At 45.3% G+C, this 22,231-nt stretch overlaps 1 long non-coding RNA gene across 2 annotated transcripts in view; it reads left to right on the forward strand.

Annotated features, from left to right (window-relative positions):
* LOC114223715 (uncharacterized) overlaps window positions 1-21,065 on the forward strand; it is a 43,527-nt gene extending 22,462 nt beyond the window's left edge. The window contains exons 3-5 of one of the 2 annotated variants that reach the window (XR_015769430.1): window positions 7,560-7,700; window positions 8,910-8,951; window positions 20,811-21,065. This is a non-coding gene — a long non-coding RNA (uncharacterized LOC114223715). The remainder of the gene's footprint in view (window positions 1-7,559; window positions 7,701-8,909; window positions 8,952-20,810) is intronic. The other variant, XR_015769431.1, reaches the window with a different exon arrangement.
* The last annotated feature ends 1,166 nt before the right edge of the window (window positions 21,066-22,231 follow it).

Genomic DNA, 22,231 nt, shown 5'->3' on the forward strand with positions numbered 1-22,231 from the left:
AACGGTGAAAGGAAAGGTCTTCACTACTTTCTTGTTATCCAGATTTCTTAGTATCTGGGTAGAATGGATTTCTGGGGGGACTCCCTGGCCTGCAAGTTGAAGCTACTGATGTGACCTATGTGGTCAGAGTACAGTATTATGTATAGACAGCAGAGTTGCTTCAGAATGAGCCTTTTCTATGGAGGAGAGGGTTATGCTATTCCAGCAGAAATTCAGGGTACGGAAACGGGCAGCTCAGTCGTACTGCTGATGGGATGTGTAGCACCCACCCGGACAGGGACCCATATCTTACCACCATTTGGCATATTAGAATATGGCCCCTTGGGCACCTGGGTGGCTCAGTTGGTTAAGTGTCTGCCTTTGGCTCAGGTTGTGATCCCGGGGTCCTGGGATCGAGTCCCACATCGGGCTCCCTGCTCAGCAGAGAGTCTGCTTCTCCCTCTCCCTCTGCCCCTCCCTGCTGCTCGTGCTCTCTCTCTCATGCTTTCTCTCAAATAAATAAAATCTTAAAAAAAAAAAAAAGAATATGGCCCCTTCCCGGAGCTGGGTCCATAGCTACACCACTGCTTAGAGTTTTCAATTAGCAACAATCGCGCTTCACACCACAGCTTAAAAAACAGTGTCTACCCTTACCCAAACTCAAACCAAGGCTGACACATATAACACCATTTAGGGATGGGGCAGCTGGGTGATAGACATTGGGGAGACTATGTGCTATGGTGAGCGCTGTGACTTGTGCAAGACTGTTGAATCACAGGGGCGCCTGGGTGGCTCAGTTGGTTGGGCGACTGCCTTCAGCTCAGGTCATGATCCTGGAGTCCTGGGATCGAGTCCCACATTGGGCTTCCTGCTCAGCAGGGAGTCTGCTTCTCCCTCTGACCCTCTTCCCTCTCGTGCTTTCTATCTCTCATTCTCTCTCTCTCAAATAAATAAATAAAATCTTAAAAAAAAAAGACTGTTGAATCACAGATCTGTACCTCTGAAACAATACATTATTTGTTTAAAAAAAAAGAAGAAGAAGATAGCAGGAGGGGAAGAATGAAGGGGAGGAAATCGGAGGGGGAGATGAACCATGAGAGACGATGGACTCTGAAAAACAAACAGGGTTCTAGAGAGGAGGGGGGTGGGAGGATGGGTTAGCCTGGTGATGGGTATTAAAGAGGGCATGTTCTGCATGGAGCACTGGGTGTTCTACGCAAATAATGAATCATGGAACACTACATCAAAAACTAATGATGTGATTAACATAACATAATAATAAAAAAAACCTGTAATTCTAAAAAAAACACAAACATTTAAACTCTTTAGAACCAACCTTGCCCCTATGTCTTACCACTAGTCAATATATTGCCAGACAGCCTATGTTGTAACTATCCCTAGCACTACTCATCAAGCCTAAGTGAAAGCTCATGCACTGGCCACTGTATGTGCACATCTGACCTCTAACCACATAGGGACAGCCATATCTCCTGAGATCCTAAGGCCATTCCAATCTTCAACCTACCTTGGCAGAGTCCTGCTCAGATCACTGTTCATTGCTCATACCCACACAGTCCTCAGCAAGTTAGGAGATAGCTCTTATCTGAGAACTGGGTTGCCACCCACACATCTTTAAAGTTTTCCACAAAACAGCCCTGTATGTACCAGGCCAGAACCCATACTCATACCAGTGTGTAGCACACCAGTGGACAGATTCAAACCCAAACAAGAACAAGAGTCACACAGCTCTTTAGCAAGTCCATACACATGCTTGCTTTAGCACATCATGGGAAGGTTAGCACAAAGACCAACACTTATCTATACTTCCCCCAGATCTCAGTATTCTACAGAATGTACAAAGCAAAGACCAAGGAATACACTTATCCCATCATTCATTAAGCCATCAGGAGCTCCACACCCAGAACAATAATCCAGAGTCATTCCATCACTCATCACACTAGGAAGCTTTCCCCAACAAGACTAAGGTCTATATTGCAGATCACTTCTTAGCAAACCAAGAGAAAAAGTCTTGTACAGAAAAGGGATAACATATACCACCCTTGAACACCATACCAGAAAGTCCTGTTGACCAAGACTGATAACTAAACTCACACTTAGCTCATCAGGAAACAACCCTCACTTGGATGAGATCCTATGCCTGTACCATTGTAAATATCAAAAGCATGATCTGAACTAGACCATCAAACTCCCATACCATCACTTAGCATAGTGAGAGGATTCATATGGGGGGGCTACATATCTGTTCACCAAAGAAGGAATGAGCCCCTGTGAAGAACTGAGCCATTACATGACTCTACCCTACCACACCACCATAGACCGCATATAGTCATACCAAACCACATGGCCCGCTATGAGACAGTGCCAACCCAGAACAGAGCCTTCGCCCATGCCACTCCTCCACATGCCAGAAGACTAGAAGACATTCTCTTCCCAGACCATGCTTTGTGGTTACACCAGGACTGGGCACACCAGGACAAAGCCCCCACAAAGATAAACACTTAAAGCTAGATCATTACTCAGCCCATCTGGAGAACCCCACTCCTCAGCTACCACCGGGTCTAGGGCACATACCTTTCATCCCCTCTTGGCACCATCACTGCCTAATCCTTCCCAGACAAAGGTCAACATCCACTCCACCACTGTGAACCCTAAGAGGCAGCATCTGCCCAGGGAAAGGCTATTTCTTTCTCCCTGTATCAGTGCTTCACACACGAGGAGATAGCCCAGACCAAACTGGGGGCTATACCACCGATTGGTGAACCAACAGACAGCCTCAGCCAAAAACAGCTCATGAACACCTCTCTGCTCAGCAAGTCACTGGACAGTTGGGGTGACCAGACCACTGATCTGCACACTGAGCCGTAGTCTCCTGCCTAGGTTAGGAGTTGGATAGGCAACCACTTGGTACAGACAATGCAACCTCAGAGGGTATAGGACCAAGTCACACACCCCCATTTGGCATACCAGGAACCATCAGAACATGAGTCATATCTGAGCCATTGCTCAGGATACTACAAGAAGGGCCTCCCCAGTCAGACCTGGACGTAGATCCTTGCCCAGTGCTCAGCCAACCATGACACAGCCCCAAGCCACATCCCATGCCCCCACTTGCTCAGCAGAACAGACCGTGATGCTGGTTCCAGCACCAGCTGAAGCAACTGCCTTCAGGACAGGATCCTCCCTGTCCCTGTATCCAGCAAGACACAGGACAATCTTTGCTGAGGATCTGTATACTTGCCGCCCCTGAGAAGAGGGACTTGGTGTCCTTATTTGACTCAGTGTCCTTAGTTGCTTAGAATAATGAATGAGAGACTTGGTTCAACCTGAGACCTCTCACCCTTACCCCCTTGCAGCATGCCTGGACCCAGCCCCCATCCAGAACCCTCTCTTCTATCTCTTCATTCTTCATTCACTTTCACTCCTTTTCTACTAGGTCCTTCCCCGAAGTCCCCCTTATAACTTACTGCATCTCTCTCTTCCATCCTAAACACCAAAGCCAGCCCTTTCTACTTCTCTCTTTTTTTAAGATTGATTGACTGATTTATCAGAGAGAGAGAGCCAATGTGCACAAGCAGGGGGAGCGGCAGGCAGAGGGAGAAGAAGGCTCCCCACTGAGCAAGGAGCCCGATGCAGGACTCAATCCCAGGACCCTGGGATCATGACCTGAGCTGAAGGCAGATGCCCAACCGACTGAGCCACCCAGGTGCCTATCTACTTCTCTTTCTATTCATGTCAGAGCTGAGCTATTCTTTGTTTGTTTGTTTGTCTTTTAAAGATTTATTTATATGTTAGAGAGAGAGAGCAGGAACACGAGCAGGAGGGGCAGAGGGAGAGGGAGAGAGAATCTCAAGCAGACTTTGTGCTTAGCTCAGAGCCCCACACAGAGCTTGATGTCACAACCCTGAGATCAAGACCTGAGCTGAAACCAAGATTTGGACACTTAACCAACTGCGTCACCCAGGCGCCCCAGAGCTGAGCTTTTAGAAGAGCATTCTGTAGCCCTGTGTTTACCTCCTCCACCCCTGTAAGCTGGCCTCTGCCATCATGCCTCAGTTACCACCCCCAAAGGTTGCTTGTCCAGCCCTCACCTCCTGGACCTGGTTGGGAGATCAGACACTGGGTTCCAGATTCCTCAGTGAAAATCTCTCCTCCTTCAGGTCCCTGGATTCTATTCCTGCATCTCCCTACCTTTCCACACACCCCTCATGCCATCCCATGTCCCCATGGATGCTGTTCTCTAGGCCCCCGAAGATCTCTCCCAGTGCCCCCTTCTTTGCACAACTTTCAGGTGACCCGTGAGGCTCCTCTCAGGTGTCCCCTCCCCAAGAAACCTTGGCTGATCCCACCCACAGTCCCTGGACTTACCTCTCTAGCATAGTGCAACCTTGCATTCTGGGGAGTGCATCCCTCCCCTGCTAGAGCTTAGGTCCTCACAGGCAGGAACCCCCTGTCGCTCACCTCTGGGTCCCCTGATTAGGGTGAAGAACCTGATTCTGAACCAGCTCTTGCTAAGACTGTGTGCCCCTGGAGCTGGAGAGCTGTGTGTTTGGAAGCAAAGGGGCAGCTAGAACCTGTGCATGGGATCCTGAGCTCCCAGAACAGGCAGGAGGCCTGCATATTGCTGGGTTGTGGGCGGGGGGTGGGGGGAAGCTGTTGCAGAAGGTGGAGGGGCTGTCAAATCAGGCCTGCTCCCAGCAAGTGGCAGCAAGGGCCACCTCTAATAAGCCCCATAAGGGCTCAGTAAATGTGTGTTGAATCAGCTGAGAGGCGTCTGTGCAGACTTAGCCATCATGAGAGGCATGAAGAGCCCTTGAATTCTCACTGTTAGTAAAGATAATTTGGCAGGCAGAAGAGAGGGAGGTTGCAGGAGCAGCTTGTAGAGCGAAGCACCCAGCTGCAACAGAACAAGAAGTAGTGGCCTGACAGTTTCAGGTCAAGTGCAGGGCTCTGATGGCTTCTGGGAAGTGAGGGGAGCCAGGCCCTTTCCTGTCTGCAGAACCAGAGCACTCTCCATAGTAATGGGTGGTACACACCCACATTATGATGGTGAGGCCATCATAGAGGCCAGGGGTGGCGTTAGGGTGACCAGCTGTCCCAACTTCCCTGGGACTGGGGGATTTCCAAAGAAGCGACACTTTCAGTGTGCAAACCAGGACAGAGCCCCGGGCAAACTGGGACAGTTGGTCACCCTTGGTGGCATTGGAGGGAGGCTCAGTCTCAAGCAGGGCTCCCTTCCCCTCTGCTATTTAGAGCACAGGAAATCAAGGGGGCATCGGTCTGAGTTGCAGCCCCATCAGGATGTGCCAATGGGGCTATGGGCTTATATCAAGTTTGTGGGTGGAGGGCTGCCTGGAGGTGGCATGGGTTGGGCCCTCTTCTCTCTTCTGGAGGACTTAGCCTAAAGGAGTTGGGTCCCAGCTCTGGTTTGGGGGTCACTGTGTTTGGTAGGGGTGCTGTGAGGGTTAATGGATGTATTAACCTTCTATAAGGGCCAAGCCTTATGTGCAAGCTGCAAGGGAGCTATGCAATAAGCCTGGAATTATCCTGAGCTGTTTTGCCACAGCATAAAACATAATGATTGCTAGCGTGGCTCTGCGACCACGGGCCCCAGGGATTTCAGGGCAGTTTTTACTTCAGTGTCAGCATTGTTTTGTTTATTTATTTTTCATTGAGAATAAATTCACATCACATATAATTTGCCATTTTATTTTAGTTTTTTAAGATTATTTGGGAGCGAGAGCACAAGTGGTGGGGGGGCAGAAGGAGAGGGAGGGGGAGAAGCAGGCTCCCCACCAAGTGTGGAGCCCCATGCGGGGGCTCGATCCCAGGACCCCAAGATCATGATCTGAGCCGAAGGCAGATGCTTCACTGACTGAGCCACCCAGTCTCCCCTAGAGCATTTACGTTTGAATAATAGTGAGATGCATGATTTGCACGTGGTCTTGATGCCACGCACTTTACTCCCGCCCAGGGCTCTGGGGTCTGGGGTCGAAATTCTGCGGTTTCTGATCTGAGAGAGAAAGTGCATCCCACCATGGCTCTTACAGAGGAGGATGACTGGAGCTTGCACCTGGCCTCTCCAGACAGCTTTCTGTGAGCCAGGCTTTGCCTGTGATGCTCGTCCTTACTTTCATGCTGTATTGTATTCTTCTCCTGTAATAAACTCTACATTTATAAGCATTGTCATGTTGGGTCTCTGGATCTTCGGTAGCAAGCCAACCCTGTTTTCACTACTGGGAGCTTGAAGTAGGGGGGTTGTGCCTGCTTCTTGTCTGGAGATTTGGGGGAGCAGGGGGACTGTAGAACTAAGCCACGCCAGCGTGGTATGAAAGAGCTGTAATGTGCCATCTAGACATGAGGCATCTAGACATACAGACCATGAGAGAGGTGCAAGGTCTGTCTGATTCCAAAGCCCATGCTTTTGATGACTTCTCTGTACTGCCCTTTCTCTCTTCATTAGGGATTCCTGTCACAAAGGAAGGCTTCCCATTTTAAGCCTTGTCTCTCTTCTTGGAATTGGGTCTTGGCGTGTTTTTCCTTCCTTCCTCTCTCCTTGCCTCCCTCTCTTGATTCCCTGTCTACTCTTAGTCCTTCTCCCTTCCTTTCTTCCTTTCCTCCCCGTTTTGCTTCTTTCTTTCCTTCCTTTCAAAATTACTTTTCCTTCCTTCCTTCCTTCCCTCCTCCCTTCCCTCCTTCCTCCTTCCTCCCTCCCTTCCTCCCTTCCTTCCTCCCTTCTCCCCCCCTCCCTTCCTTCCCTCTTCCTTCCTCCCTCCCTTCCTTCCCTCCTCCATTCCCTCCTCCCTCCCTCCCTCTCTTCCTCCCTCCCTCCCTTCCCTCCTCCCTCCCTCCCTTCCTTCCTCCCTTCTCTCCTTCCTCCCTTCCTTCCCTCCCTCCCCCCTCATTTACCATTGGGATTCTCCCATTGTCTATGCTGTTGTCTTGCAACCCTGGGTAAATACCTCACTTAACCCACTACTTCATACAATAGCTTGTAAAAACTGGACCCTAAGATTCACCTTAGCTTCCCGCCAGCAGCATTGCTGGAAGAGCATGGAGGACACTCCCTAGCCCACTTTACAAGTATGTGACAGACAGGATGAGATAGCATACCAAGAGCTCTGCCTTCAAGAGGAAAGTGCTGGGTATTTTCCATGGATCTTCTTACCCGCCCCCCAAATCTATTCTCCACCTTTTTCTGCCTTGTCCACGGGAGACCAACCCTCCCATGGTCTGTGTCACATGGGTTTCTGGTTGGGTTTGGCCAGTGACAGGCACTGACATGAGATTAGAAGGTGGGAAGAGAGAGAAGTCAGAGTATTTATTCTTCCTGTTCCTTTCCTGTCCAGCCATGGTTCTGGAAAGGGCAGCATTCCTCAATGGCCACAACTGCTATCAGGCAACCCTCTTCCATAGCTCCTTCTCTCACCAGGCTCTAGCATTACTTCCCTCTCTTTGCCTCTTCTGGTTGAGGGGTAGTAATGCTTTCCCTCTGTTGCTAGTCCCTGAACGTCTTACCATCCCTTGTTGCTTCCCTTATTCCTGCCCACATCTTCATTCAGCTCATCTCGGATAAATCCTTTGAGTGTGCCATCTGTCGCTTGCCAGGACCCTGCCTCATACAAGCAGGACAAGGAGCCACCCTAGGACTGGGGCCAGGATAGCGCCATTTCCATGGAGCCTGGGATTCTCCTCCTCATCAGGTGAGAGCATATGTTGTCAGAGCCATAGGCTTGGGTACTAGAAAAAACTGCGAATCCAAATCTGATGTCAGGGTGCAAAAGACATTCTTTCATACAAGGCTCTTGGGCTTTGTGTGAAGAAGTGAGGTATGAAGGCCAGGCTTTGTTAGGACCAGACCCTAAACAAAGAGGATGGTACGGAATCTCTGTTCACTCCTGACTTACTGGTCCGTGTTAGGGTGGCTCAGGTGCTCTCAAATCCGGACTTCATGGGAATGAACAATCTTATCTGAATCAGAGAGAGTGATAAATCAAGATGTCATTTTAGTCCTTAGTAGGGCAGTGTGAGTACGGCATATTTCCTTTGCCTACATTGTTCCCAAGCCAGCTATCTGGCATCCTCTATGACCTGGAATGATCATAATCACCTGAGGTGACTATTGTGGGTCTCCTGGTTTGTGTTAATTGTTCCCATGGCTGGAATTCAACCATGTCTGTGCATGTCTCATAACTTGCAGGGGGGGCAACACAAAGCTATTTATTTGCATCAGTATCAAATTGCACAGGGCACCTGTGTAAAGGAGGTTTTCATGGGCACCGGGGGAGATATGAAAATAAAGAAGATGGTCCTTATTTTTCTTGGGTGTTGATTTTCCTGCCCAGCCTCAGAGACATGTATTTGAGCCCTATATATAGAGAGAGGCTAATGGCAAAACCTGATGGATCTGGTTCCCCTCTGAAGTGTGATAGTGTGGGAGGGAGCACTCCCCTGATGCCTTGATAATTTGCAATTTCAGCGGTCTAAGGAGGCTACACTCTTCACACAGATGTGGTGGTAAGAAAAATTATACAAAATCTGGAAATAAGACAAAAGGGTGTCCTTCCCATGTCATATTGGAGCCTTGTCTAACAGGTCTGCCTAAAGATTATTTAATTCTTGGGGTGCCTGGGTGGCTCAGTCCTTAAGTGTCTGCCTTCGGCTCAGGTCATGATCCTGGGGTCCTGTGATCGAGCCCCGCATCGGGCTCCCTGCTCGGCGGGAAGCCTGCTTCTCCCTCTCCCATTCCCCCTGCTTGTGTTAACTCTCTCACTGTCTCTCTCTCTGTCAAATAAAAAAAAAAAGATTATTTAATTCTCTAGGGAAATGCATTTTGTTAGACTTCCTATTGACTATTGATTAAGGCCAAGTCTTTGTGAAGTCTTTGTTAACTTGCAGATTTTTGTTTATAGGGGTGCAAGTGACTGAGTCCAGTAGAAAAGACCACACCCAAGGTAACAATGGTATTTCCCTACAGTCCATTAACTAGTATTGTATCTAATTTAGTAATCTTATTCTAGAATTATTTCTTTTAGTGCCTATATGCACTTTCTTTTTTTTTTTATTTTTTTTTCTATATGCACTTTCTTTCAAATGCTTCTTTGAATCAATTTATCATACTGCTGTTTCTTCGTTAATGAGTTAAATAAAATTGGTATAGGTGCTAACTTTGTATTTTGTCCTAGTCATATTTTTTAAAAAAGATTTTGTTTATTTGAAAGAGAGAGAGAGGGTGCCTGGGTGGCTCAGTTGGTTAAGTGTCTGTCTTTGGCTCCGGTTGTTGTCCCAGGGTCCTGGGATCGAGCCCCGGTGGTCAGGCTCCCTGCTTAGTGGAGAGCCTGCTTTTCCTTCTCCCTCTACCGCTCCCCCTGCTTGTGCTCTCTCACTGTCAAATGGATAGATAAAATCTTAAAAAAAAAGAGAGAGAGAGAGAGAGAGAGAGGGCACATGGGCAGAAGGGAGGGGCAGAGGGGAGGGAGAAGCAGGCTCTTTGCTGAACTGGGAGCCCATTGCTGGCCTCAGGTGTTTTATTGAGCAATGTGAAAAGAATGGTGGGAGCTATATGTTAACTATAGCTGACAGATATGTTTGTGAGGACATTAGATACACCTCCTGATGACTCCGAGACATCACTTGGTGAAATAAATACTTTACCCCAAGTTCCTGGTTTTATCTTGACTGTGAAGACGAAAGGAAGTCAGAAGAGGGAGGCTGCCCAAGTTTCACTGAGACATTTCAGAATCTTTTCCTGAAAACTTCTGGATGGATATCTTTTTGCCAACTCTAACTCAGCATATCTAACACTGGGCTTATATTTTCCCTCAAACATACTCCTACCATTTTCCCTAGTCTATTGAATGGCACCTCTGCTCATCCAGTCCTTCAAGCCAGAAACTGGAAAGTCCTCTTGGACTTCTCCTGCTTCTCCATCTTCTACCTATAATCAGTATTGTCAACCTAAATAAAGAGGTAAACTGAGGCAAGCTGGAATTACCAGAAATTGAGTTTATTCAGGAATAGCAGAGGAATTGCAATTTGGAAAACCCATGCTGTAGCAAGCTACAGGCTAGTCCATTGAGGGCTTGGGTGGGCTGTATTCATGGGCAGAGTGCAAAGAGGGGGACATCCAGCCCCTGTCAAAGCAGTAAGTTCATTGGCTTGAGGACGGAGAGAGATTCCTGGTGGGTTTTCATTGGTCAGGAGATAAGTCTCAGTCTTCTTATAAATCAGACATTTATGGGAAACTGGTCTGTCTCTCAGTTCTTAAGTTCCATTCTTTCAAGTATGTATCCGTGAGATTCTCCATTTTGTATCCTCCAGTCCCATTTTATTTATTTATTTATTTATTTTAAATGTTTTTTTATTTTTTTAAAGTAATCTCTACACCCAACAGGGGGCTCAAACTCATGACCCAGAGATCGAGAGTCACACGCTCTACTGACTGAGCCAGCCAAGCACCCCCTTCAGTTCCATTTTAATTAATTTTATTTTATTTCATTTTATTTTTGTTTAAACATTTTTTTAAAAAGTTTTAAGATTTTTTTATTTATGAGAGAGAGAGAGAGACCATGCGCACACGAGTGGGGAGGGAGGGGCAGAGGGAGAGGGAGAAGCAAACTCCTGGCTGAGCAGGGAGCCCAACGCAGGACTTGATCCCAGGACCCCGAGATCGTGACCTGAGCCGAAGGCAGATGCTTCACTGACTGAGCCACCCAGGCATCTCTAAAAAAAATTTTTTTAAGTTTTATTTATTTAAGTAATCTCTATACCCCACATGGAGCTTGATATCATGCCCCCAAGATCAAGAGTTGCAAGGTCCTCAAACTGAGCCAGCCAGGCCCCCCTAAAGATTGTTTTTAAGATTTTATTTTTAAGTAATCTGTACACCCAACATGGGGCTCAAACTCATAACCCCAAGATCAAGAGTCACATGCTCTACCCAGTGAGCCAGCCAGGAGCCCCTCCAGTTCCATTTTAGACTGAAATTTGTTTACACACCCAAGTCTTAACTATCTCATAAACATTTATCCCTTCTTATTCAGTCTTCCTATTACTGCTTTCTCAATTCAATTCTTTTTTTTTTTTAAAGATTTTATTTATTTATTTGAGAGAGAGGGAATGAGAGAAAGCACGAGAGGGAAGAGGGTCAGAGGGAGAAGCAGACTCCCTGCTGAGCAGGAAGCCCGATGCGGGACTCGATCCCGGGACTCCAGGATCATGACCTGAGCCGAAGGCAGTCGCTTAACCAACTGAGCCACCCGGGCGCCCTCAATTCAATTCTTAACACCTCTCACTTGATGAGCCTCCTCACCTGCCTCAGGGTCACCTTTCTTATCACCTATTCTGCCAGTCTGTTTTATATCATGTTGTCAGTTTCATCTCACTAAAGAAAATTGTAATCATGTTACTCTTCTGATTAAAACCCTTCAAGGGTGGGGCGCCTGGGTGGCTCAGTTGGTTAAGTGTCTGTCTTCAGCTCAGGTCATGATCCCAGGGTCCTGGGATCAAGCCCCACTTCTGGCTCGCTGCTCAGGGAGGAGCCTGCTTCTCTCTCTCCCTCTACCGCTCCCTCTGCCTCTCCCCTTGCTTGTACTCTCTCACACACTCTCTCTCTCAAATAAATAAATAGATAATCTTTAAAAATAAATAAATAAAATAAAACCCTTCAAGGGAAGCCAGTGCAGAAGTGGAGTGGATGGAATTTAATGATGGAATGGATAAAACAATAAAGGGCATGAAAAAAAAGTCTTCAAGGGTTTCTTGCGGCCTATAGGGTAAAGTCCAGTCCAGGCCCTTAGCACTAAAGCATTTTACGACCCGATCTCAACCTGTTTTATCAGCCTGGTCTCATCTCCAGGCCCTCCCTAGCAAACATCCTATACTGCAGTTACATTGCACTTCTCACCATGCTTTTTTGAGCTTCCTTGTTTTTGTCCTTTCTGTTCCCTTTGTCCTCTTCACTTATGACTATATTCCTAGTCACCTGCCAAACTCCTCCAGGTGGAAGTCACTGGAGTCTCCTTAAATTTTACACCCTACACACCTTACTTACCTCACCCTGGTCCCAACACTGATAGCTCTTGAAAATACCCCTATTAGATAATATTAAGCAAAAGAAGCAAAGTGAAATAGAGTATTATAGTAGTCTCCCATTTGTTCTGGAAAGAAGGAGGAATTTCAAAAGCATTCATATATCTATTTATGTTTTTAAAAAGAAACACAAGACAAACCAGAATACAACAAGGTTGATCACCTACAAGAGGTTGGGTCAGAGAGGAGAGATGGTGCAGGAAAGATGTGGGAAGGAGTGACACTTCTGAGTATGCATTACTACATAGTTTTGACTTCTAAAGCATATTAGTATTCTATATATTCAAAAACGAAAAGTAAATCAATAAGGATGAGAAGGGGGAGGGGCGCCTGGCTGGCTCAGTCAGAGGAGTGTGCGACTCTTGATCTTGGGGTTGTGAGTTTGAGCCCCACATTGGGTGTAGAGATTACTTAAATAAACGAAACTTTAAAAAAAAGTATGGGGGGAGAATAACTCAACTGAAAGCAAATGGAATAAATGAACCATACTGTATTTCAAATAACCACACTTAAAGAAGAGGTGGGGACAGTAGAAAGGACTAATTCAAGTCATTTATGAACTCCCAGTCTGAGGTGAGTTGGGGTTATGAGGCAAGCAGAACTGCAAACAAATCCTGAGCTCTCTTTAGTAGGTTTGGTTTTGGTAGAGATATAGGCAAAACAATTCTGAAATGACTCAAGATAAAGGATTGAACAAATGAATAAATGGATCGATGTAGTTAGGCATCAGGGTTCTCACTGTGAAGGAAGGGACATACAAATATGAAATGGGGAAAGGCAAGAAAGAACCCTGTGAGGATGGATTGGAATTGGAAGGATTGGTATGAACTCATTATTTCTGAAATATGTACATATATGTATATATGCATGTTAATGTGCTCATTATATATCTGTATATGTGTGTATGTATATATATATACATGTGTGCATATATTTACTAGTTCTGTCTAATGAAGGGGCCAAGAGGCAAAAACACCCCAGTAGTAATGAGTACACCTAATGCTCAGATCTTTAACTCTAATAATGTTTCCTCCCTAAAAGGAACCAGGCTCCTCAGAATAATGGCAGATTGTAGGGCTGGGACAGAGTAGGGATGAGATAAATCTGGAACATTTTTTTTTTTTTAAGTAGGCTCCATGCCCAGTGTGGAGCCCAATGCAGGGCCTGAACCCATGACCCTGAGACCAAGACCCGAACTGAGATCAGGATTCAGAAACTCAAACCAATGGGGCACCTGGGTGGCTCAGTCGTTAAGCGTCTGCCTTTGGCTCAGGTCATGATCCCAGGGTCCTGGGATTGAGCCCCGCATCAGGCTCCCTGCTCCATGGGAAGCCTGCTTCTCCCTCTCCCACTCCCCCTGCTTGTGTTCCCTCTCTCTGGCTGTCTTTCTCTCTGTCAAATAAATAAAATCTTAAAAAAAAAAAAAAAAAAGAAAAGAAACTCAAACCAACTGAGCCATTTAGGTGCCCCAAACCTGGAACATCTTTTAGGTCATAAAGTAAGGAAGTGCTTTAAAAACAATGAGGGCATGTCATAAGTATACAGGAGCCAGCTTGAAGGAGCTCCCATTGGCCAAGTCTGGGAGTATTTGAGCACCAAAATAATTAAGTGTAGTGATAAATTATAAATCATTGAAAAAATAGAAATCCATGAGTCCATACTGACAATCCATCCATCCACCCATCTATCCATCATCCATCAATAAGGGAGGAGGGTAAGCTCTTGTTTAAAGTAGAAGTTCAAGTGCCCACTGATTAATGTAGAAAGAATTCTGGAGTAGGAAATTCAGTGTTTTGTAACTATTTTAAGTAAAGTTTGGATCAGGCATGAATCATCAAAGGGTACTAAATCCAGGGGGAGTTTTTTGGGGTGCCCGGCTGGCTCAGTGAACTCTTGATCTCAGGGTCATGAGTTGAAGCCCCACGCTGGGCACAGAGCTTGCTTACTTAAAAATAAACAAATAATTCCAGGAGAATTTTTTATGAGGAGCAGGATATTTTCATTGCTTTAAGATGTATCCCCTACAGAATTGCTTATTAGTTTCAAGGAAGAAAAAAATAATTATACAGCAGAGAAATCTGACAAGCCCTTAACTAGGTGATTAAAATTAACATCACTGGGCGCCTGGGTGGCTCAGTCATTAAGCGTCTGCCTTTGGCTCAGGTCATGATCCCAGGGTCCTGGGATCAAGTCCCGCATCGGTCTCTCTGCTTGGCAGGAAGCCTGCTTCTCCCTCTCCCACTCCCCCTGCTTGTGTTCCTGCTCTTGCTATCTCTCTCTGTCAAATAAATAAATAAAATCTTTAAAAAAATAAAAAATAAAAAAAAAATAAAATGAACATCACTGGGGCGCCTGGGTGGCTCAGTCAGTTAAGCATCTGACTCTTGATTTCGGCTCAGGTCATGATCTCAGGGTCGTGGGATAGAGCCCCACACTGGGCGCTGCGCTAGGCATGGAGCCTGCTTGAGATTCTCTCTCTCTCCCTCTTCCTGTGCCCCTCTCCCTGCTTGCATGCTTTCTCTTTCTCTCTTAAAAAAAAATTAACATCACTGAGGAAGGACAAATGAACATCATGTACCTCCAGTGGTAAAACCCTGTGAAGGACATGACACTGCATATGGAAGATTCCAGTCAAGAATTCAGTGGAGGGCAACTGGGTGGCTCAGTCCGTGAAGCATCTGCCTTCGGCTCAGGTCATGGTCTCAGAGTCCCAAGATCGAGCCCTGCATCGGGCTCCCTGCTCAGTAGAAAGCCTGCTTCTCCTCTGCCTTTCACCCCATTTGTGCTCTCTCTCTCCCTCCCTCTCAAATAAATAAAATAAAAAAGAATACATGTAATGGAATATTGTTCAGCCATAAAAGGAATGACACATGCTACCACATGGATGAACCTTGAAGACATGTGCTAAGTAAAATAAAGCAGACACCAAAAGGACAAATATTGTATGATTCCACTTATATGAGGTACCTAGAGTATTCCAATTCATAGAGAAAGAAAGTAAAATGGTAGTTATCAGGGGCTAGGGAGAAAGAGGATTGGGGAGTTACTGTTTAATAGGTACAGAGTTTCAGTTTGGGAAAATGAAAAAGTTCTGGAGATGGATGATGGTGTTGGTTGCACAATGTGAATGTATTTAATGCCACTGAACTATACACTTAAAAATAGTTAAAACTGTGGGGCACCTGGCTGGCTCATTCAGTAGAGCATGCGATTCTTGATCTCAGGGTTGTGAGTTTGAGTCTTACATTGGGCATAGAGTTTACTTTAAAAATAAATACAGGGGCACCTGGCTGGCTCAGTTGGTAGAGCATGTGACTCTTGATCTCAGGGTCGTGAGTTCTAGTCACATGTTGGGTATAGAGATTACTTATAAAAAATACATAATTTCAATGTAATCATGAGGAAATATTAGACAAACACAAAATGAGAAATATATATATATTTTTTAAGGAGGGGATGTATTCTTCAAAAATGTCTGTGTCATAAAAGACAAAGAAAGCAAAAAGAAAAAAAATGGGGGCACCTGGCTGGCTTAGTTGGTAGAGCATGCAACTCTTGATCTCAGGATTGTGAGTTTGATCCCCTGTTGGGTATAGAGATTACTTAAAAATAAAATCTTAAGGGGTGCCTGGGTGGCTCAGTCGGTTGAGCATCTGACTCTTGATTTCTGCTCAGGTTATAATCTCTGAGTCATGGGATTGAGCCTGGTGTCAGTCTCTGCTCTCAGCAAGGAGTCTGCTTAAGAGTCTCTCTCTCCATCTCCCTCTGCCCCACCCCGCCACCCTGTCTCTCCCAAATAAATAAATAAATCTTTAAAAAATAAATAAAATAGGGGTGCCTGGGTGGCTCAGTCCTTAGGCGTCTGCCTTCGGCTCAGGTCATGATCCCAGGATCCTGGGATCGAGCCCCGAGTGGGGCTTCCTGCTCAGCGGGAAGCCTGCTTCTCCCTCTCCCACTCCCCCTGTTTGTGTTCCCTCTCTCACCATCTCTCTCTGTCAAATAAATAAATAAAATCTTTAAAATAAATAAATAAACAGATAAATAAATTAATTAAAATAAAATCTTAAAAAAAAGACAAAGCCTATGGAAATGTTCCAGACTAAAGGAAGCTAAAGAGACAGATGTTGGTTCACAAACTGAAGTATATAGTGGTGAAGGGCAATGATATATAATACTCTTAAATAGTTCAGGGGAAAATATAGGTAGATAGATAAAGCATGCAAATGATAAAGCACATGGGGTAAAAAGTTAACATTACATGAATCTGGGTGAAGGTGTTGAAGGAGGTCATTGAGAGGGCATTACCCCTGATTGACCCATGAGCTAGATCCCAGGCAATCGGAGGCTCCTCACCTCCTCTCCTATCCTGGGAATGTATGTTCTGCCCACCAATCCCACAGTGGAAGCTGTTCCAAGGACACAGGCTTGAGAGAATAAGGTGTTGTTGAGACCATCTGGACTATATACGCAACTGAACCCCATTAAGGCCTCTCTATATACTTTTTTTTAAAAAAGATTTTAGGGACACCTGGGTGGCTTAGTCAGTTAAGCATCTGCCTTCAGCTCAGGTCATGATCCCAGGGTCCTGGGATTGAGCCCTGCTCAGTGGAGAGCCTGCTTCTCCCTCTCCCTCTCCCTCTGCCACTGTTCTTCCAGCTTGTGCTCTCTTTCTCAAATGAATAAATAAAATCTTTAAAAACTTTATTCATTTTTTTGAGAGAGAGAGAGCGCAAGTGGGCGGAGGACCAAAGGGAGAGGGACAAGCAGACTGCACTGAGCACAGAGCCCAATGCAGGGCTCGATCCCATGACCTGAGATCATGACCTGAGCACCCCAAGGCCTCTATATAAACTTTTAAAATTTAGTGGGTGAGCACAGAGATTTTGTCATCTCATAGCCACCTAAGATAAGGCTTGCATGTAAGTTCTCTTGCTTAGTAAACCTGCCACCTACCAATCTAGAGTGTTCTGCCTCTTTCTTATTTATTTATTTATTTACTTACTTTAAAGATTTTATTTATTCATTTGAGACAGAGAGATACAGAGAGAGAGAGAGAGAGCATGAGCAGGGGGAGAGGCAGAGGGAGAAGCAGGCTCCCCGCTGAGCAGGGAGCCCGATGCGGGGCTCCATCCCAGGACCCTGGGATCATGACCTGAGCGGAAGGCAGACGCTTAACCGTCTGAGCCACCCAGGCACCCCTGTGTTCTGCCTCTTTCTTTGGTCTCTCCCTGCTCTCCGTGTACCGGGGCCAATTTTAGATTTCACCTAGGAAACTCCCAAGGTTTCAAACCAACAAAAGGTGTCCTTGATGCTATTTTTATTCTAGCACGCTTGCCCTAAGCTTGAAATCATCTCCAAATAAAAAGTTTAAAAAATAAAACAATAGTAGCTTTATAGTATGTGTCATATTATATTGTGATCGTGGCTCCACTAGTCTGTGAGTAATCACAGACACAGAATATGTCTTTTTTTTTTTTTAAGTAATCTCTGTACCCAGTGTGGGGCTTGAACTCATGACCCCCCCCCCCCCCCCCGATCAAAAGCCACATGTTCCACCGACTGAGCCAGTCAGGTGCCCCAGACTTAATCACCATTGCCAGGGCCTGGGTGTGGGTGGGCACCTTCACAGGACAGGGCAAATAGTAGGTATGCAATGCATGTTTAATGATTGAACATAAGCATTTGCAAATGAATGCCCCACAAAGGTTGTGCTGATGCGGCTTATTTCCTGGGTGATACTAGGCAAGGGTTCAGGCAAGTTAAGAAGTGTCTGCCGGTCTCCTATCAAAGCATTTACAGGTTTCTTTTTCTTGTGGTTAGTATATCTTTTTTTGTAGTATTTCTTTTTTAAAATTAGAGTATAATTGACATATAACATGTTATTTTCAGGTATACAATATAATGATTCAATCCTTTATACATTGCAAAATGATCACAGCAATAAGTCTGGTTACTTTCCATCATCATACAGTTACAAACTTTTTTTTTTTATCATGAAAGCTTTCAAGATTTACTCTCTTGGGAACTTTCAAATAAGCAATAAAATATTACTGTCTGTAATCATCATGTTGTATATTACATCGCTGTGACGTTTATTTAATAACTGGAAGTTTGTACCTCTCAATCCACTTCCCCATTTTACCCACCCTCCTCTCCCCTCCCTTCTGGCAATCACCAATCTGTTCTCTGTATCTATGAGTTTTGTTTTGCTCATTTGCTTTGTTTTTTAGATTGTACATGTAAGTGAAATCCTATAGTATTTGTCTTTCTCTGTCTGAGTTATTTCACTTAGCATAATATTCTCAAGGTCCATCCATGTCGTTGCATATGGCAAGCTTTCGTTCTTTTTTATGGCTGAGTAGTATTCCATTGTATATATATCTCACATCTTTTTTACCCATTTATCCACTGATGGACACTTAGGTTGTTTCCATATCTTAGCTATTATAAATAATGCTGCAGTGAACATAGGGAGTGCATATATCTTTTTGAATTCGTGTTTTCATTTTCTTTTGGATAAATAACCAGAAGTGGGATTGCTAGATCATGTGGCAGTTCTATTTTCAATTTTTGGGGGAACCTCCATACTATTTTTCCATAGTGGTGTAGATTTCTTGATGTTATTGCCTCTTCCCTTCAGGAATTCATTTTATATCACAGGCATTATACCTCTGTAAGGCATGTGTTATGGATTCCTCAGTTCTGAATATGTTAAGGCTTTCCTAAAGTAAAGCCCAAACAATTTTGTGCAGGCTATGTTGAAATTTACCATTTCCTGTTACCTCTCTAATTGAGCAGACACCCTGAAAAATTTGTGAACACTCCCACACCACCTTCACAAAAAGATATCATTGTAAACCACAAGAAGTCACATGATTCACTGAAGAAACTCTCCAAACAAGTGCCTGCCTCATTATATCTGCCTCTAATTAAGAGAACGACTCATCAGTATTCCATGATGTTTAATTGTTTTTACTACTGCTTTGGACTATTTTCAAAAAAACCATAACTCAAAAAAAATTTTTTTAAATCATAATTCACTCATTCATTAAATAAAAAAAATTGTTGAATATCTACAATAGATACTGACCTGGTCACTGAGGATGCAGTAGTGAACAAAACAGATATGTCTCTGGTGTCATGGAGTTTACAGTGTAGTAGGGGAGACAGATATTAGACAAATAATATATCAGAGATTACCTTTGTAAAACTCAACATTTAAAAAAAATACAACAGGGCGCCTGGGTGGCTTAGCCATTAAGCATCTGCTTTCAGCTCAGGTCATGATCCTGGGATCCTGGGATTGAGCCCCACATTGGGCTCCCTGCTCTGCGGGGAGCCTGCTTCTCCCTCTCCCACTCCCCCTGCTTGTGTACACTCTCTCGCTGTCTCTGTCTCTGTCAAATAAATAAATAAAATCTTTTAAAAAAATAAAAATAAAAAATAAAAAAAGATACAACAGATTTCCAGGCTTAAGACTCAACATTCCTAGAAATCATTTCTTTAGGAAGTTTGGGTGTAGGGCGCCTGGGTGGCTCAGTTGGTTAAGCGACTGCCTTCAGCTCAGGTCATGATCCTGGAGTCCCGGGATCGAGTCCTGCATCGGACTTCCTGCTCGGCGGGGAGTCTGCTTCTCCCTCTGACCCTCTTCCCTCTCGTGCTTTCTATCTCTCATTCTCTCTCTCAAATAAATAAATAAAATCTTTAGAAAAAAAAAAGGAAGTTTGGGTGTATACATTTTGTGGTTTTACAAAATTATCAGTTAGAGTCTTTCTATATATCTCCTCCTTGGATTGAAAGTTAATACTGTTGGCTTGTCATTAATAGAAGTAATAGAATTAACTTGTCAGCAATTTTCTCAGTAACATAGGAAAGGAGCCCTGTATCGGTGACCAGCAGAAACAGATGACACACTAACTTTTTTTTTAAGATTTTATTTATTTATTTGTCAGAGAGAAAGTTAGCACAAGCAAGGGGAGCAGCAGAGGGAGAAGCAGGCTCCCTGCTGAGGAAGGAACCTGATGTGGGACTCGATCCCAGGACCCTGGGATCATGACCTGAGCCGGAGGCAGACGCTTAACCGACTGAGCCATGCAGGTGTCCCAGACACACTAACATTTTTTGAAAGAAGCATTTAATAAAGTGACTATGTGCAAAATTTAGGTAGTGTGTTGAGAATCCACAAGTGATATTCCAGAACTAGCGGCTAGCAAGGCTGTTAACATCCTTACACCTAATGCAGCAGAGGGAGACAGTAATTTCTTGAACCTGGGTAGGGGAGAGCAAGGGCCTTGTGGCAAGGGCTACTTGATGGGAGGAGCTGTGACCTTCAGGTGAGGGAAACAGCCAGCCAGCCTACAGAAACCTCTCAGGGAACAAGTCATAGAAGTAGGTACCCCAACTTCGTTCTCCTCCATTCCTGCAATTTCCTGCCAGTCCTCTCCATTGGCCAAACCCAACTGGAAGCCAGGGGCCATGGAGCTCACCGATATCTGTATATGGGTGAGTACGGAGCAGAGTGGGGAGTGGATCTGGAAGAGCAAATCATTAAAGGATAAGGAGCACAAGTCCTTAGTACTCTCTTCTCATCACAGCCTAAGTCTTAACTGTTTGACTCCACCTCTCTTACATTTTATTTTCTAATCTCACCAACTCCTATTCCCCCTTTCTAATGGAAAACTGAGGCTCATCTTTGGAAGCTAATGCTTGTCACTTTTTCCTAGTTGTTGTAGAGGCTGCTTTGTGACCACAGGCTTGAGCCATGGAAACTCGGTCAAGGCAAAAGGGCCCATGGGACCCCAACCCCCTGGCTGAATCCAGACAGGCCCATCAGGCGACCCATCTCAAAATAGCCATAGGCCCTAACTAACCAACGTGCTGCTGTGGACAACCAGGCACCGCTACCAAAAAAGGGAAAATTTCATGCATCCCTCTCCCTCACCTTCCCCCTTTAAGTACAGCCCCCACCCACTGCCTCTTGCAGACAATCCCTGCTTTGCTCCCTTGTGGTGTATTCAATAAACTTCTAGCTCCTTTGTTCGGCCTTGGGTGAATTCTTTCACTGCTGGGGCCACCGGCTTCCACCCCATCGGGTTGCCCCACATTTGGGGGCCCCCATGGGATCGGGAGAGACACCACAGTTGTGACTTCTGACCTTCTTACTCCCTCCCTCATCCCTTTGACCAAGATGTTTCCATCTGCTCTGGGTAACCTTGCCCAGTTCAGCCCAAGTTCTGGAACACAATTTCGGCCAAGGCCCTTATAGCAAGAACTTCTTGCTTTAGCCCTGTGAGTGGCAAGTGGATGTAACCAAATGAGATGGGAGGCACTTATTTGTGTCCAACTAATAACTCAGTCACCACTTCGGTTCTGTTTAGCTCCACCCCCACCCCTTGCCTGGCAACCACACCCATGATTAGGATCACTGAGAACAAAGAGGCTGGACTCCAAACAACCAGGTTCAAAGATACCACCTACCTCATCAGAGGAAGGATGAAAATGGTTGGAGAGACTATGAACCCGAAGAACTAGTATTTCTTGCCCAGGCCGGATGATGAAATTTTTTTTTTTTTGGATGATGAAATTTTTAAAAAGGCAGGCTAGTAAAGAGTTCTGGCATGCATGGGAAAGAAACTCCAATTTCAGTCCCGTGGCTACCTTTGGAGAGGGAAGGTAAAGAGATCCAGGAGAAGTACAGAGGGAGCTCCAACTGGGGTTATATTTTATTTCTTAATAACGGAAATGCTGAAGCATATGGAAGAAAATGCTAGAATTTGCTAGTGAATGGTAGGGTGCTACTTATGAAATTCCTTGTACTTTTCTCCGTGTGGAGAGTACAGTTGGGAGGCGGGGGCGGGGGCTATACGTGACCGAGGAAAGCAGACAGGATGTAGAGAATAGTGTGATTATCTGTCTGCCAGGGTCCCAGTGGTGTTCTGGGAGCATGTCATGGGTCTCTGGAATCCTGATATGAGCAGTTTGGAGACCTGATAAAGTTTGCATTCCTAGCTCTACTCCACAAAGGAGGTAGTCCTCTGTGATAGTTAGCAGCCAGTCTGTGGAGCCAGCCTGCCCAGGTCAGATCTTGCTTGGGCCACGTCCTGGCTGTGTCCCAGTTTCCTCATCTGTAAAATGGGATGAGAAT

The sequence above is a fragment of the Eumetopias jubatus genome, unplaced genomic scaffold (assembly GCF_037043125.1).
Source record: "Eumetopias jubatus isolate StellerSeaLion01/CBP00866 unplaced genomic scaffold, mEumJub1_p1.0 scaffold_11, whole genome shotgun sequence".
Lineage (NCBI taxonomy): Eukaryota > Metazoa > Chordata > Mammalia > Carnivora > Otariidae > Eumetopias > Eumetopias jubatus.